Genomic DNA, 13101 nt, shown 5'->3' on the forward strand with positions numbered 1-13101 from the left:
TACTAAAGTCTAACTAAAGGAATTAGTCTCATGACATTCTAAAGAGAAGGGCCAGCCACTCACCATAGTTTTGACAAATCCCCATTCGCCTCTTCTTCCACGTTCGCATCAACCTCTTTGTTGTTGTTTTGTTGTTAAGTCACTAAGTCCTGTCTTACTCTTTGTGACCCCATGGACTGTAGCCCACCAGGAGCCTCTGTCCATGGGATTTCCCAAGCAAGATACTGGAGTGGGCTGACATTTCCTTCTCCAGGGGATCTTCCTGACCCAGGGACTGAACCCACATCTCCAGCATTGGCAGTCAGATTCTTTACCAGAGCCACCTGGGAAGCCCAACCTCTCTTTCTACCACCAATATTAGCATTTATTACCTTATTCTGCTTTGACTGGTTTCTAATATTACAGGAGCATTGGGAATCTCTATTTTGCTTGACACAGCAATCTTTCAGCTGGATTCAGGATTAAGTATGCTGGCATGGGAACCTCTCTATCACTCCCGGGAAAACAGCTCACATTCCAAACAGCTGACTCCCAAAGTCGAGAACATAATCTGTTTGTAAGTTGGGTAGCTACCTACACAGTCCTAGCCTCTTTCTCATCTCTGAGCTAGTCAAGTAATCTTCGGTTCCCTAAGCCCATCCTCTGGGCAGGAGTGTGAAATCAACATTGAAGGCCACCAAAGCTTGAATGCCAGGGTGTGAAGGAAAAGACCAAGGGCAGTGGTTTTCAAACTTGAGCCAGCATCAGAATCTCCTGGAAGGCTTGTCAGGCCAGACTGCTGTAGAGGTGGGGTGGGATCCAAGAACTGGCGTGTTTAACCTGCCTCCTGGGGATATGTGCCTTCAGAAAATGATGGTCTCGTTCAGGGACCACACTCAGAACTCCTAGACTAGACCATACAGGTCCAGAGAGGCACAGGGAGAGAACTGAGCTGCCACCCAACAGCCTGGCTAGTGCGAAGATTCTGCTTCTTTGAGGTGGGCCGTGACAGAAGCAGAGAAGCCCGACCTACCTGGTCTCCTCCACCTGTACCCAGAGACAGAGAGCATGCTTAGGGTGAGACCAGCAATCTCCTTGGAATACACCAGCACCGCTACAGCTTTATGACCAGATCTAGCAACGGTGCAGAAGTCTTCTGGGATAGCAGGATTTCTGAAAGCTTGTCAGAATGCTCTGTTGGGTTTTGTTCTCTGCTTCTCCTTGTCACACATGCAGCTGTTCGACAGGCTTGATGAGACTTAGGGATCTTCTTATACTTGTCTTTGTGGAAGACTCAGATACTCATGAACCTGTTAGAGCTGGATGGGAATCTGACAATTCTAACTTTACATGTCACTGTAAACCCAATGGCCATCCAGTCTAGGATTTCCCAAACTTTTCTTTGAACCCCATTCACAGACCTATGATGTGTAGGTAGCTCAGATGGTAAAGAATCTGCCTGCAATGCAGGAGACCTGGGTTTGAGCCCTGGGTCTGGAAGATTCCCTGGAGAAGGGAAAAGCAACCCACTCCAGTATTCTGGCCTGGAAAATTCCATGGACAGAGGAGCCTGACTGGCTACATTCTGTGGATTTGAAAAGAGTCAGAGACAGGACTGAGCGATTAACACTTGCACTTTGATTGACATACACAACCCAACCAACCTCTTAGGAAATCATCTTCTGTCTTCACTCTAGATTCTCTTAGCATCTTACCCTGGGTTCCTCACAGAAAGCAGAGCCTGTGACAAGGACTTTTGTAAAGGAAGGCTATTCTGTAGAGTGGCCCCAGTGGGCAAGAGTCAAGGGCAGGAGAGAGTGAAGCAGGGGAGGAGGGAGAGAAAGTGGCCATGTGATCCATTCCGACTCTGGTGCGGACCCCCTAAGGAGCTGTGTAGAACTCACACCTGGATTTTCAGACTGAGGGAAGAAAAAGGGAAGCACTGTCCCATAAACTCCTGTTTCCTTTCGGAGCTCTGTTTCATGAAGTGTTGACACTCTCACAATTTCCAGGCTGCACACGCATGTATACCAGGTAACGTCCAGAGAAAGCCAGGGCTGAAAGGGAGACACAGGATGCAGCTGAAACAAGGCACCCTGCGGTTACAGCTGCACAAAACTGGTTGCCTAGCAACAGCTGGCACCAAAGGTGGGCCAGAAGGTGAGAGGCAAGCACAGAAGATGTCCAAGATGGTGTACTATGAAAAGGAAACTGCGAGTGAAAACAAAAGTTTATATTTTATCCCCATATATTGTTAATCTCATATTAGTATCATCTTCAATAGCCAACATATTCCAACACTGAATAAACCGTGAGGATTAACACTGGATTTCAAGAGTACATGTCTAAAACCCAAGAAACTTACAACGTACCTACATGACCTATTTCTAGAAATTTCTACCATTTCTGTGCCCAATGTTATTAGGAAACACTAAGTAAACAATAAATTTTATGACAGCCACTTCAAGGCCATCGGATACAGGGAGGAAGTCAATAAATGAGTTTCTGCTGCTGCTGCTGCTAAGTCACTCTAGTCGTGTCCGACTCTGTGCGACCCCATAGACGGCAGCCCACCAGGCTCCCCTGTTCCTGGGATTCTCCAGGCAAGAACACTGGAGTGGGTTGCCATTTCCTTCTCCAATGCATGAAAGTGAAAAGTGAAAGGGAAGTCGCTCAGTCATGTTAACTGTTTGACACTCACATTAAAGTATAGGTTTGGAGCATCAGAACTTGCTTTCATGACCTCATATCTGAAATTCTTATATTTTGTACTTTAAAAAATCAACTAAACTGCTATTTATAGTCACTTTCTGTAGGATTGGTTTGCTCTTGATTAAATGAAAATCAAATGTAGACATAATTAGAGCTGTCTTTTCTTTCTGTAACACTGTTGTGGAGGTCCAGGGGCCTCTTCAGAGGGTCGGACTTTTAAAGCGAAGAAGACGGTCTTTAGATAAAGTGAACAGTATCGTCAGGCAGTTTGCTGAATTATTAACACCAGTTTCAGCATCTGTGTTGCTAATGCTTCCAGTCTCTTAACAAATGATCCATTCAGGATATAGACCAAAGCACATATGGCGAAGAATAAAGGCCATTTGAAACTGTACATCAATTAGAAGCAAGGGGTGTGGGGGGTGGGGGTGGGGGTGGTTCAGCTCACAGTGAAATCGGCTGGAGCATGCTCAGTTGAACTGCTCTCCCTGCCGCGCTTATGTACATGATACCCACCCGGGGGGCTCCGCGATCTTTCTGAGATGAAAAATAAATACTTTCTGAAAACTTCCTATTATTTCAATTTCAAAAAATACACAAAGTACTAGAATAATGGGGCCCTCAGATACCACACCCAGCTCAATTATGGCCAATCCTAAACATCTTTTCTTTCTTCTTTAAAAATTTTTTAACAAGCATTATTTTTGCTTCTAAAGACAGGAAACCCGGGAAGATTTTCATGACCCCCTGAGGGTTTGTGACCTGCTGGTTCTCTGGTTCAATGACCTCGTTCAATCCTCTCTTTATGCAAGGGAATCCTCTCTGTCTCCCATTCTCTCTGGCTATCTCTCATGCTTGCAGCCAATTAAGTGGACTGTGTCTATGATTTCAGCCGTGGTGACATATAATCCCAGTGCTAAAGGATGGAATTTTCCAGTGCAAGAAGCAGCAGAAAACGAACAGAGGAAACGTTGCCATGAGCAAAGGCTTCTCAACACAGTGTCTCCAACTGTGCTACAAAGCAACCCAGCGTTTGGATGAAGAGTGGGGAAAAAAAATCTGACAATGAAGTGATTGTTCTCCCTACACAAGCAATCCTACTATTTCTGACCCCTACATGAGCTGTGCTGGCAACAGGCAGGCGTCGCTTAGGTCTTCCTCAAGTGGCCGGCAACCCCCAAAGGCAAAGGGGAAGGGACAAGTTGTTTCCAGGAAACCAGGATCCCACAGCAGCATCGCAGATGCTACCACTTTTTCCTCACTGCTCACCAAACAAAGAAGGGGGATGAGCAGGGCAGCCGCTCACCTGTCTCCTTTGTTCAGAGAACCCAAAGCCAGCGGTGTGGGTCTGCTTCTTGCTTTTTTGTCCACCCACTTGCCTGCTACTAGAAAAACAGCCGAGGGCTGCCAGGAATCTGCAGTCTTCTAAATCTCAAAATAATGACTAGCCTGTCCAGTGTTTCCATCCAAGGAATTGTTGGTTCCTATACAAGAAAACCCTTTGGGGTGAGAGTCAGGAGTCCAGGAAAGGCATGTGGTTATTTTTTGCCACACTCTGGAAAGAAAGGAAAATCTATTTTTGACATCAGCTATTCAGATTTCAAATAACATCAGTCTGTAAAGCATACCTAATTTAAATGTTGATTCCAAATTTTACTTAACTTTAAGGCTTTTGGGTTTCCTCTAATCTTTGCTTCAAGCACGCACACTCTCTCACACTTACCTTTTCTTGGCATATATGAGCAAAAAAAGTTTTAGAACAGGTTAAGGAGTGAACACCCCCATTTCCATCTGACCACTTTCATCTTTAAAAAAATAACAATAAACAGGAGTGATGGAGCGGAGAGCTTGATTTCTTCATTCAGATTACAACGTCCGAAAGTCTGGTCATGGTATTCTATACAATTGGTAGTTAAAGACTATTTTTATGAGCTATAATGGGAAAATGAGATGCAGAGGGGTAAGGGAGGGAGGAAGAACTCATGTGATGGTTTTGAAATATTCCAGCAGGTGTGTGAGTATTTACATATCAACCCTGAACTGAAGGCAGAGATCAAACATAAAGTTCACTGAGGGCTTGTGAAGATAAATAAAGATTGTAGTATCACTGACAATCTAATTACCCCATTTGTATACAGACACGAAAATGACTTCACCATGTGATGGGCCCCTTGCCAGAAGGAAAAGCCAAGAATATGTGTTTTGTTGTTTTAAAGAGAAAAATATTAATATATATATATATATATATATATATATATATATATAGCTCCAAGAATCATGAAAGCATTTATAGTCCAGAGTTCAGTTAGTCTTTTAGTTGAAAAACACAAAGGCACATCAAAATGATTCCTCCCATGAAAGAATAGAGTTGCTTTTGCCTTTAAGTCGTTTCAAAGGCAAAGAAAATTACTCTTCTTCAAAAATGTTGGTTTCTGTTGCTTGTGTGCCTGCATGCTTAGTTGCTCAGTCGTGTCCAGCTCTTTGTAACCCCCTGGACTGTAGCCCACCAGGCTCCTCTGCCCATGGGACTCTCCAGGTAAGCATACTGGAGTGGGTTGCCATTTCCTTCTCCAGGGGGTCTTCCTGACCCCACTGAACCTGAGTTTCCTGCATTGCAGGCAGATTCTTTACCACTGAGCTACCTGGGAAGCCCTTGTATTGTTCATCTAAAGTGAAATAAAAGCCCAGAATCACAAAATGAAAGCAGCTTCCCCTGCCCTCCTCACCTCTGCCCTCACCCACCTTCTCTGAGCCCCTGGGGACTTCGGTGAACATGCTCTTAGGCTGCCACCTATCTCCTCCAGCTTTTTTGGGCAAGTCTTCTTACCCCTGGCAGCCACCTTGACCCATCATTGTAGCCCCCACAGGACTTACCTAGGAACTGCATCAGTGTTGTTGAGTGATTGAATGGAATCAATTTAGTAACTATAAGATTTAAGTCATGTTTGTCAAATTAACCTCTTTCTATGAAATCAGGAGAGATGAAAGTAAAAGAAAAAAAGTCACACTTGTAGGTTTATTATCAGACTTAATTAGACGTAGAAATAATAATGCAAATATTAAACTAAAAGGAAACAGAGTTAGAAGCCCTATCGGGTGACCAACTTTGCCAGTTTGCCTGAAAGTGCTCCCTTTAGGACTGAAATTCCCACACCCCAGGAGACGCCTCAGTTCCAAGCAGACCTGGAAACAGGTCTTCCCTCTGCAGGCCATCAGTGATTCTCAGAGACCAAAATCCAAATGTGACTTAGTTAGAACTCTGCAAGACGTGCAAGAGCTCAGCACAAACGCATGATACACTCTACCCTGGCCCTTCCGTGAGTCTCCATCTAACCCTACCCTCATTTTGTCGCACTTAAAAAATGTGATGATTTTTCCATTTACTCATTTATTGCCTGTTCTTCCTACTCAAGGTGAGCTCCATGTGGAACTCTAGAACAGAGGCAAAAGGAGGACATTCAAGAAAAACAGGGGCTGAACTCGCTCCCAAATCATGGAATCTAACAGAACGGCTGTATTTTACTGATCCTAAGATACACAGTTTTGCAAAATCTATATATATTTTTAATATTTATTTGGCTGTGCTGGGTCTTAGTTGCAGCACGCAGGCTCTTCAGCTGTGGTGTGTGAATTCTTAGTTGCAGCATATGGATCTGGCTCCCTGAGTGGGGATGGAACCCAGGCCCCCTGCATTGGGGAATGCAGAGTCATAGCCACTAGACCTCCAGAGAGGTCCCCAGAGTTTTGCAAAATTTACCATTTCCGGAGTCCAGGTGCATCTGAACCAACGGTGTCTTTCAGAAGCCATCGGCCCGCTGGCGGTCATGACGTGGCGGCCATGGTCTTTGCATGTCCATCCACTTGGCCACAGCTGTTTACACCGCCTTCACTTCAGCTTAGGTATCTGTTAGTTTAACCTGTGTGCTTAACTGCCATTCAGAATGTTCTCTAAAACTTTTCCACTGTGATTCAGCACTAGAATGACAAGCTAGTTTGTACACAGAAAGGCAGAGGCCAAGCCATAGGAGGTCAACGTGATATTGCTGAAGAGTCTTTGTCACAGAGAAATGATCATGAGTCCACGTTTTCTTGTAAAGGAACAACCAAGTGTCTTAGAGCCAGCAGAAAGGAAGATACTCACGAAGTCAGGAAAGCTCTGCTACTTTCTATTACCAAAATATCTGTTTCATTGCAGATCCCTCAGAAGAGACGAAGATTGATTTCAAAGAAATCTGGGGGGATGGATTCATATTGCTCTCGGGACTGTTGTTAAAGGCACCTGTCACAGTCTATTTAAAGTGTTTTTCCCTTCTTATTGGTGCATGAAATAATGGTAGCTCTTACAATCAAGAGCATCTTAGGCTTGACTTAATGAAATGACTTATTAGCTTTTCTCATTCTTTTATTCAGGTCTATGGACCAACGAGGAGATTGTTGGTACGTGATGAGGTCAGTGAAGTGTAGCAGCTCATGCAGTCTGCAACTTTTCCAGAAACTTCTGGTGATTGAGTTCTCCACCAGCCCTGCTACTAGCTGAGCACAAGCAGGGCTCTTCGGTTCCATTTCCAACTTTAGTTTTCAGGGCTCCATAAATTTCCCATTGGTGCCCCTCATGCCAAGTACCATGTGTGCATCCTCCATTCGACCCTCACCCCAGACTCCCGGTTAGCCTGAATAATTCCCACTTGCAAAATCTTATGATTGTCTCAGCACTGCACCTACCAAGTCCTGTCCTACAGGGCACAGGAAATCTCAAACACTAATTCCCACATGCACTTGATTTGGATAGTAATTTACCATCTTTGATAATAATTCTGTGCATAATTCTGGAGGAAGGACTGGCATATTTAATTGTGTTCCCTCTGACATTGCTGTTGCTCAGTCGTTAAGTTGTGTCTGACTCTTTGTGACCCCGTGGGCTGCAGCATGCTGGGCCTACCTGTTTCTCACCATCTCCCTGAGTTTGTTCAAGTTCATGTCCATTGAATCGGTGATGCCATCCAGCCGTCTCATCCGCTTCCACCCTCTTCTCCTCTTGCTTTGGGTTTTTCCCTCTACAGGATCACAATGGAGTATGCTGTTCCCTTACAGGATGGGCTTCCTTGCTGGCTCAGATGGTGAAGAATCTGCCTGCAGTGCACGAGACAGGGGTTCGATTCCTGGGTTGGGAAGATCCATGCAGTAGGAAATGGCAACCCACGGACAGAGGAGAATTCCATGGACAGAGGGGCCTGGCAGGCTACAGTCTATGGGGTCGCAAAGAGTTGGACACAGTTCAGTCGCTCAGTCGTGTCCAACTCTTTGCGACCCCATGAATTGCAGCACGCCAGGCCTCCCTGTCCATCACCAACTCCCGGAGTTCACTCAGACTCACGTCCATCCAATCAATGATGCCATCCAGCCATCTCATCCTCAGTCGTCCCCTTCTCCTCCTGCCCCTAATTCCTCCCAGCATCAGAGTCTTTTCCAGTGAGTCAACCCTTCGCATGAGGTGGCCAAAATACTGGAGTTTCAGCTTTAGCATCATTCCTTCCAAAGAAATCCCAGGGCTGATCTCCTTCAGAATGGACTGGTTGGATCTCCTTGCAGTCCAAGGGACTCTAAAGAGTCTTCCCCAACACCACAGTTCAAAAGCATCAATTCTTCAGCGCTCAGCTTTCTTCACAGTCCAACTCTCACATCCATACATGACCACTGGAAAACCCATAGCCTTGACTAGACGGACCTTAGTTGGCAAAGTAATGTCTCTGCTTTTGAATATGCTATCTAGGTTGGTCATAACTTTTCTTCCAAGGAGTAAGCGTCTTTTAATTTCATGGCTGCAATCACCATCTGCAGTGATTTTGGAGCCCCAACAAATAAAGTCTGACACTGTTTCCACTGTTTCCCCATCTATTTCCCATGAAGTGATGGGACCGGATGCCATGATCTTCATTTTCTGAATGTTGAGCTTTAAGCCAACTTTTTCACTCTCCTCTTTCACTTTCATCAAGAGGCTTTTTAGCACCTCTTCACTTTCTGCCATAAGGGTGGTGTCATCTGCATATCTGAGGTTATTGATATTTCTCCTGGCAATCTTGATTCCAGCTTGTGTTTCTTCCAGCCCAGTGTTTCTCATGATGTACTCTGCATAGAAGTTAAATAAGCAGGGTAACAATATACAGCCTTGACATACTCCTTTTCCTATTTGGAACCAGTCTGTTGTTCCATGCCCAGTTCTAACTGTTGCTTCCTGACCTGCATACAGATTTCTCAAGAGGCAGGTCAGGTGGTCTGGTATTCCCATCTCTCTCAGAATTTTCCACAGTTTATTGTGATCCACACAGTCAAAGGCTTTGGCATAGTCAATAAAGCAGAAATAGATGTTGTTCTGGAACTCTCTTGCTTTTTCCATGATCCAGCAGATGTTAGCAATTTGATCTCTGGTTCCTCTGCCTTTTCTAAAACCAGCTTGAACATCTGGAAGTTCACAGTTCACGTATTGCTGAAGCCTGGCTTGGAGAATTTTGAGCATTACTTTACTAGCATGTGAGATGAGTGCAATTGTGCAGTAGTTTGAGCATTCTTTGGCATTGCCTTTCTTTGGGATTGGAATGAAAACTGACATTTTCCAGTCCTGTGGCCACTGCTGAGTTTTCCAAATTTGCTGGCATATTGAGTTCAGCACTTTCACAGCATCATCTTTCAGGATTTGAAATAGCTCCACTGGAATTCCATCACCTCCACTAGCTTTGTTCATAATGATGCTTTCTAAGGCTCACTTGACTTCACATTCCAGGATGTCTGGTTCTCGATGAGTGATCACATCATCATGATTATCTGGGTCATGAAGATCTTTTTTGTACAGTTCTTCTGTGTATTCTTGCCACCTCTTCTTAATATCTTCTGCTTCTCTTAGGTCCCTCCCATTTCTGTCCTTTATCAAGCCCATCTTTGCATGAAATGTTCCCTTGGTATCTCTAATTTTCTTGAAGAGATCTCTAGTCTTTTCCATTCTGTTGTTTTCCTCTATTTCTTTGCATCGATCGCTGAAGAAGGCTTTCTTATCTCTTCTTGCTATTCTTTGGAACTCTGCATTCAGATGCTTATATCTTTCCTTTCTCCTTTGCTTTTCGCCTCTCTTCTTTTCACAGCTATTTGTAAGGCCTCCCCAGACAGGCATTTTGCTTTTTTGCATTTCTTTTCCATGGGGATGGTCTAGATCCCTGTCTCCTGTACAATGTCACGAACCTCCTTCCATAGTTCATCAGGCACTCTATCTATCAGATCTAGGCCCTTAAATCTATTTCTCACTTCCACTGTATAATCATAAGGGATACAACCAAGCAACAAACACACTAGCGGATGGAAACAGGAGATGCTCCAAAATAAGGCAGGTACTACAACACAAGACAGTTAAGACAGTCATTTGAGTCCAGTTCATAGTTATCAACAGTGAGCACATGTTGGGTTAAACAAAATGTGTCCATTTTTCTTAAAGTCTTTAGAGTCTCTCAACACATTGGTTCCTGTTTAAGTCATTTCATAGTTCATTCACTAATTATAGGCAGAGAACATACTTTGCATGATTTCAGCTCTTTAAGTTTTTTTTGAGAATTATCTTACAACACAGGATCTGGTTTATTTTGGCAAAGGTTCCATGAGCACTTGAGAAGAATGTATATTCTGTCATTTTGGAGTGGAGCGTTGTATAAATGGGCTTCCCTGGTAACTCAGACCATAAGGAATCTGCCTGCAATGCAGGAGACCTGAGTTCGATCCCTGGGCTTGGAAGATCCCCTGGAGAAGGGAAAAGCTACCCACTTCAGTAGTCTGGCCTGGAGAAGCCCGTGGAAAGGGGAGCCTGGCAGGCTACAGTGTTCTACAAATGGCCATTAGAATCAGTGGTTCACAGTATGATTCAGTTTTGTATACTATACCCTTGCTTGTCTTCTGTCTGCCAGCTCCGTTGATCACGGCAAGAGGAATGCTGAAGTCTCCAGCTATTACTGTACATTTATCTGTTTCTTTTTTCAGATCAGTTAGTTTTTGCTTCATACGTTTCCAGACTCGTTTATTCGGTACATATCCGTTTAGGGTTGTGTGTCTTCCTGTGAACTGACCCTATTATCACGACATATTGTCTCTTTTTATCTCTGGTAGTTGGCTTTGCTGTGAAATCTGCTTTGTCCCATATTACTCTAGCCACTCCAGTTTTCTTCTGAATGTGCGTGCGTGCTAAATCGCTCCATCATGTCTGACTCTTTGCGACCCCATGGACTGTAGCCCACCAGGCTCCTCTACCCATGAGGATTTTCCACACAAGAATACTGGAGCGGGTTCCCATGCCCTCCTCCAGGGGATCTTCCCAACCCAGGGATCAAACCCGAATCTCTTATGTCTCCCGCTTTGGCAGGCGGGTTCTTTACCACCATTGCTACCTGGGAAGTCCTTTTTTTCTGGATAGTGAGATACATACATACATATATATATATATATATTTCCATCTTTTACTTTTAGGCTACTGAGGTCATTATATTTAAAATGAGTTTCTTGTAACAGTATATAATTAAGTCATTTTTGAAATCTGTTCTGATAACCTGTCTTTTTGTTATGTTCAGTCCACTTGCATTTTATGTAATTATTGGTATTTAGCATTTAGGTATACCATTTTATTATTTGTTTTCTCTTTGTCTCTTTATTTTTAGTTTCTGTATTTTCCCTTTTCTTCTTTTATTTTAGGTTCTTTAAACTTTTTTATTTTTGATTTTATCTATTGCAATTTTACTATTTTGTATAACTTTTAAGCTGCTATTGTAGGGATTAAAATATACACACTCAACTTTTCATAGTCTATGTAAAATCAATATTTACCACTCTAAGTGATACATAATCACTATATAGGTACCTTTACCCTCCCTTCTTTATGTTGCCATTGTTGTGTTTGTTATATCAATATACATTGAAATCATACTAGACAATGTTATCACTTTTGTTTTTCACCATCAAAGTTAAGGAACCCAAGAGGAGAAGAATCGTCTATCACATTTACCTAGGTATGTGCCTTTTCTGCTGCTTTTCCTTCACTTTTGATGTTTCAGCTTTCCTTCTGGTGTCATTTCTCATCCAGAAACCACAGAACTGGTGACAGTGAAGTCTCTTGTGTGTTTTTCACATAAGAATGTCCTTATTTCATCTTCATTCCTGAAGGATTTTTTTTACTGGACATAGAATTGTGTGTTGACAGTTTTTTTAAAATATTTCATTTCCTTCTGGAGAGATCTGTGACTCTTTGAATCATGTTCTCCTATAAGTAAAGTGTTGTTTTTCTCTGGTTGCTTTAAATGTTGCTTTTTCTTCCTTACTTTTCATCAGTTTAATAACGATGTGTCTGGGCATGTATTCTTTGGGTTTATCTTATTTGGGGTTTCTTGGACTTTTTGTGTCTGTGGGATTATGCCTTTTTACAAATTTGGCAGGGTTTTTAGCCATTGTTTCTTCATACATTTTCTATGCACCGTATCCTTTCTAAGACTTCTATGATAAGATTGTCAGACTATTTGGTATTTTCCCACCAGCTGATGATATTCTGTTCTTTTTCACCTTTAATTTTTTTCTCTGTGAAGGAAATGGCAAACCACTCCAGTATTCTGGCCTGGAGAATCCCATGGACGGAGGAGCCTGGTGGGCCACAGTCCACGGGTCACAAAGAGTCGGACATGACTGAAAGACTTCACTTCCTTATTTTTCAGATTTTATAATTTCTATTGATTTATACTGAAGTTCACTGACTCTTTCCTCTGTCATCTCCATTCTGCTATTGAGTCCTATCCTGTGACGTTTTTACACTGGTTGTAGTCTTTTTTCCATTCTAAGATTTCCTTTTGGTTCTTCTTTATATCTTTTACTTCTTTTCTGAGACTTTTAATCTCCTCATTCATTTTAAGAATATTTCCTCTTATGTATTGGGGTTCTTTTATAATAGTTGCTTTAAATTCTGTGTCATCTAAGTATTGGCTTCTGTTAGCTGTCTTCTCCCGTACAAATCGAGATTTTCCCAATTCTCCATATGTGTTGAGTAATTTTTAATTGTTTCATGAACATTTAGATGATTATAAGACTTTAGATTTTGTCTATTTTTTTTTTTAAATCGGAGCCTACCAGATTGAGTTCCACCCAGTCTTCCATGGGTTATGGTTCTAAAATAAGTCTTGTTTTCCAAGATTTCAGATATGAGCCTATGTACGCCACCCAATAACCAGTCTGAAACCTGGGCAATGGTCTATTTTGTAGTTCTCAGAATTTATGGTGTGCTATTTGAGGTCAGATCTATTCTTGTGCATCTCAGGGGTGAGTCCAGAAGTTCACAAACAACTTTACGGTTGCTTTCCCTAGCGCTTCCTTCTCTCTGGTACTTTCCAGTTCCCAGGG

This window comes from Budorcas taxicolor, chromosome 1 (assembly GCF_023091745.1).
Source record: "Budorcas taxicolor isolate Tak-1 chromosome 1, Takin1.1, whole genome shotgun sequence".
Classification (NCBI taxonomy): Eukaryota; Metazoa; Chordata; class Mammalia; order Artiodactyla; family Bovidae; genus Budorcas; species Budorcas taxicolor.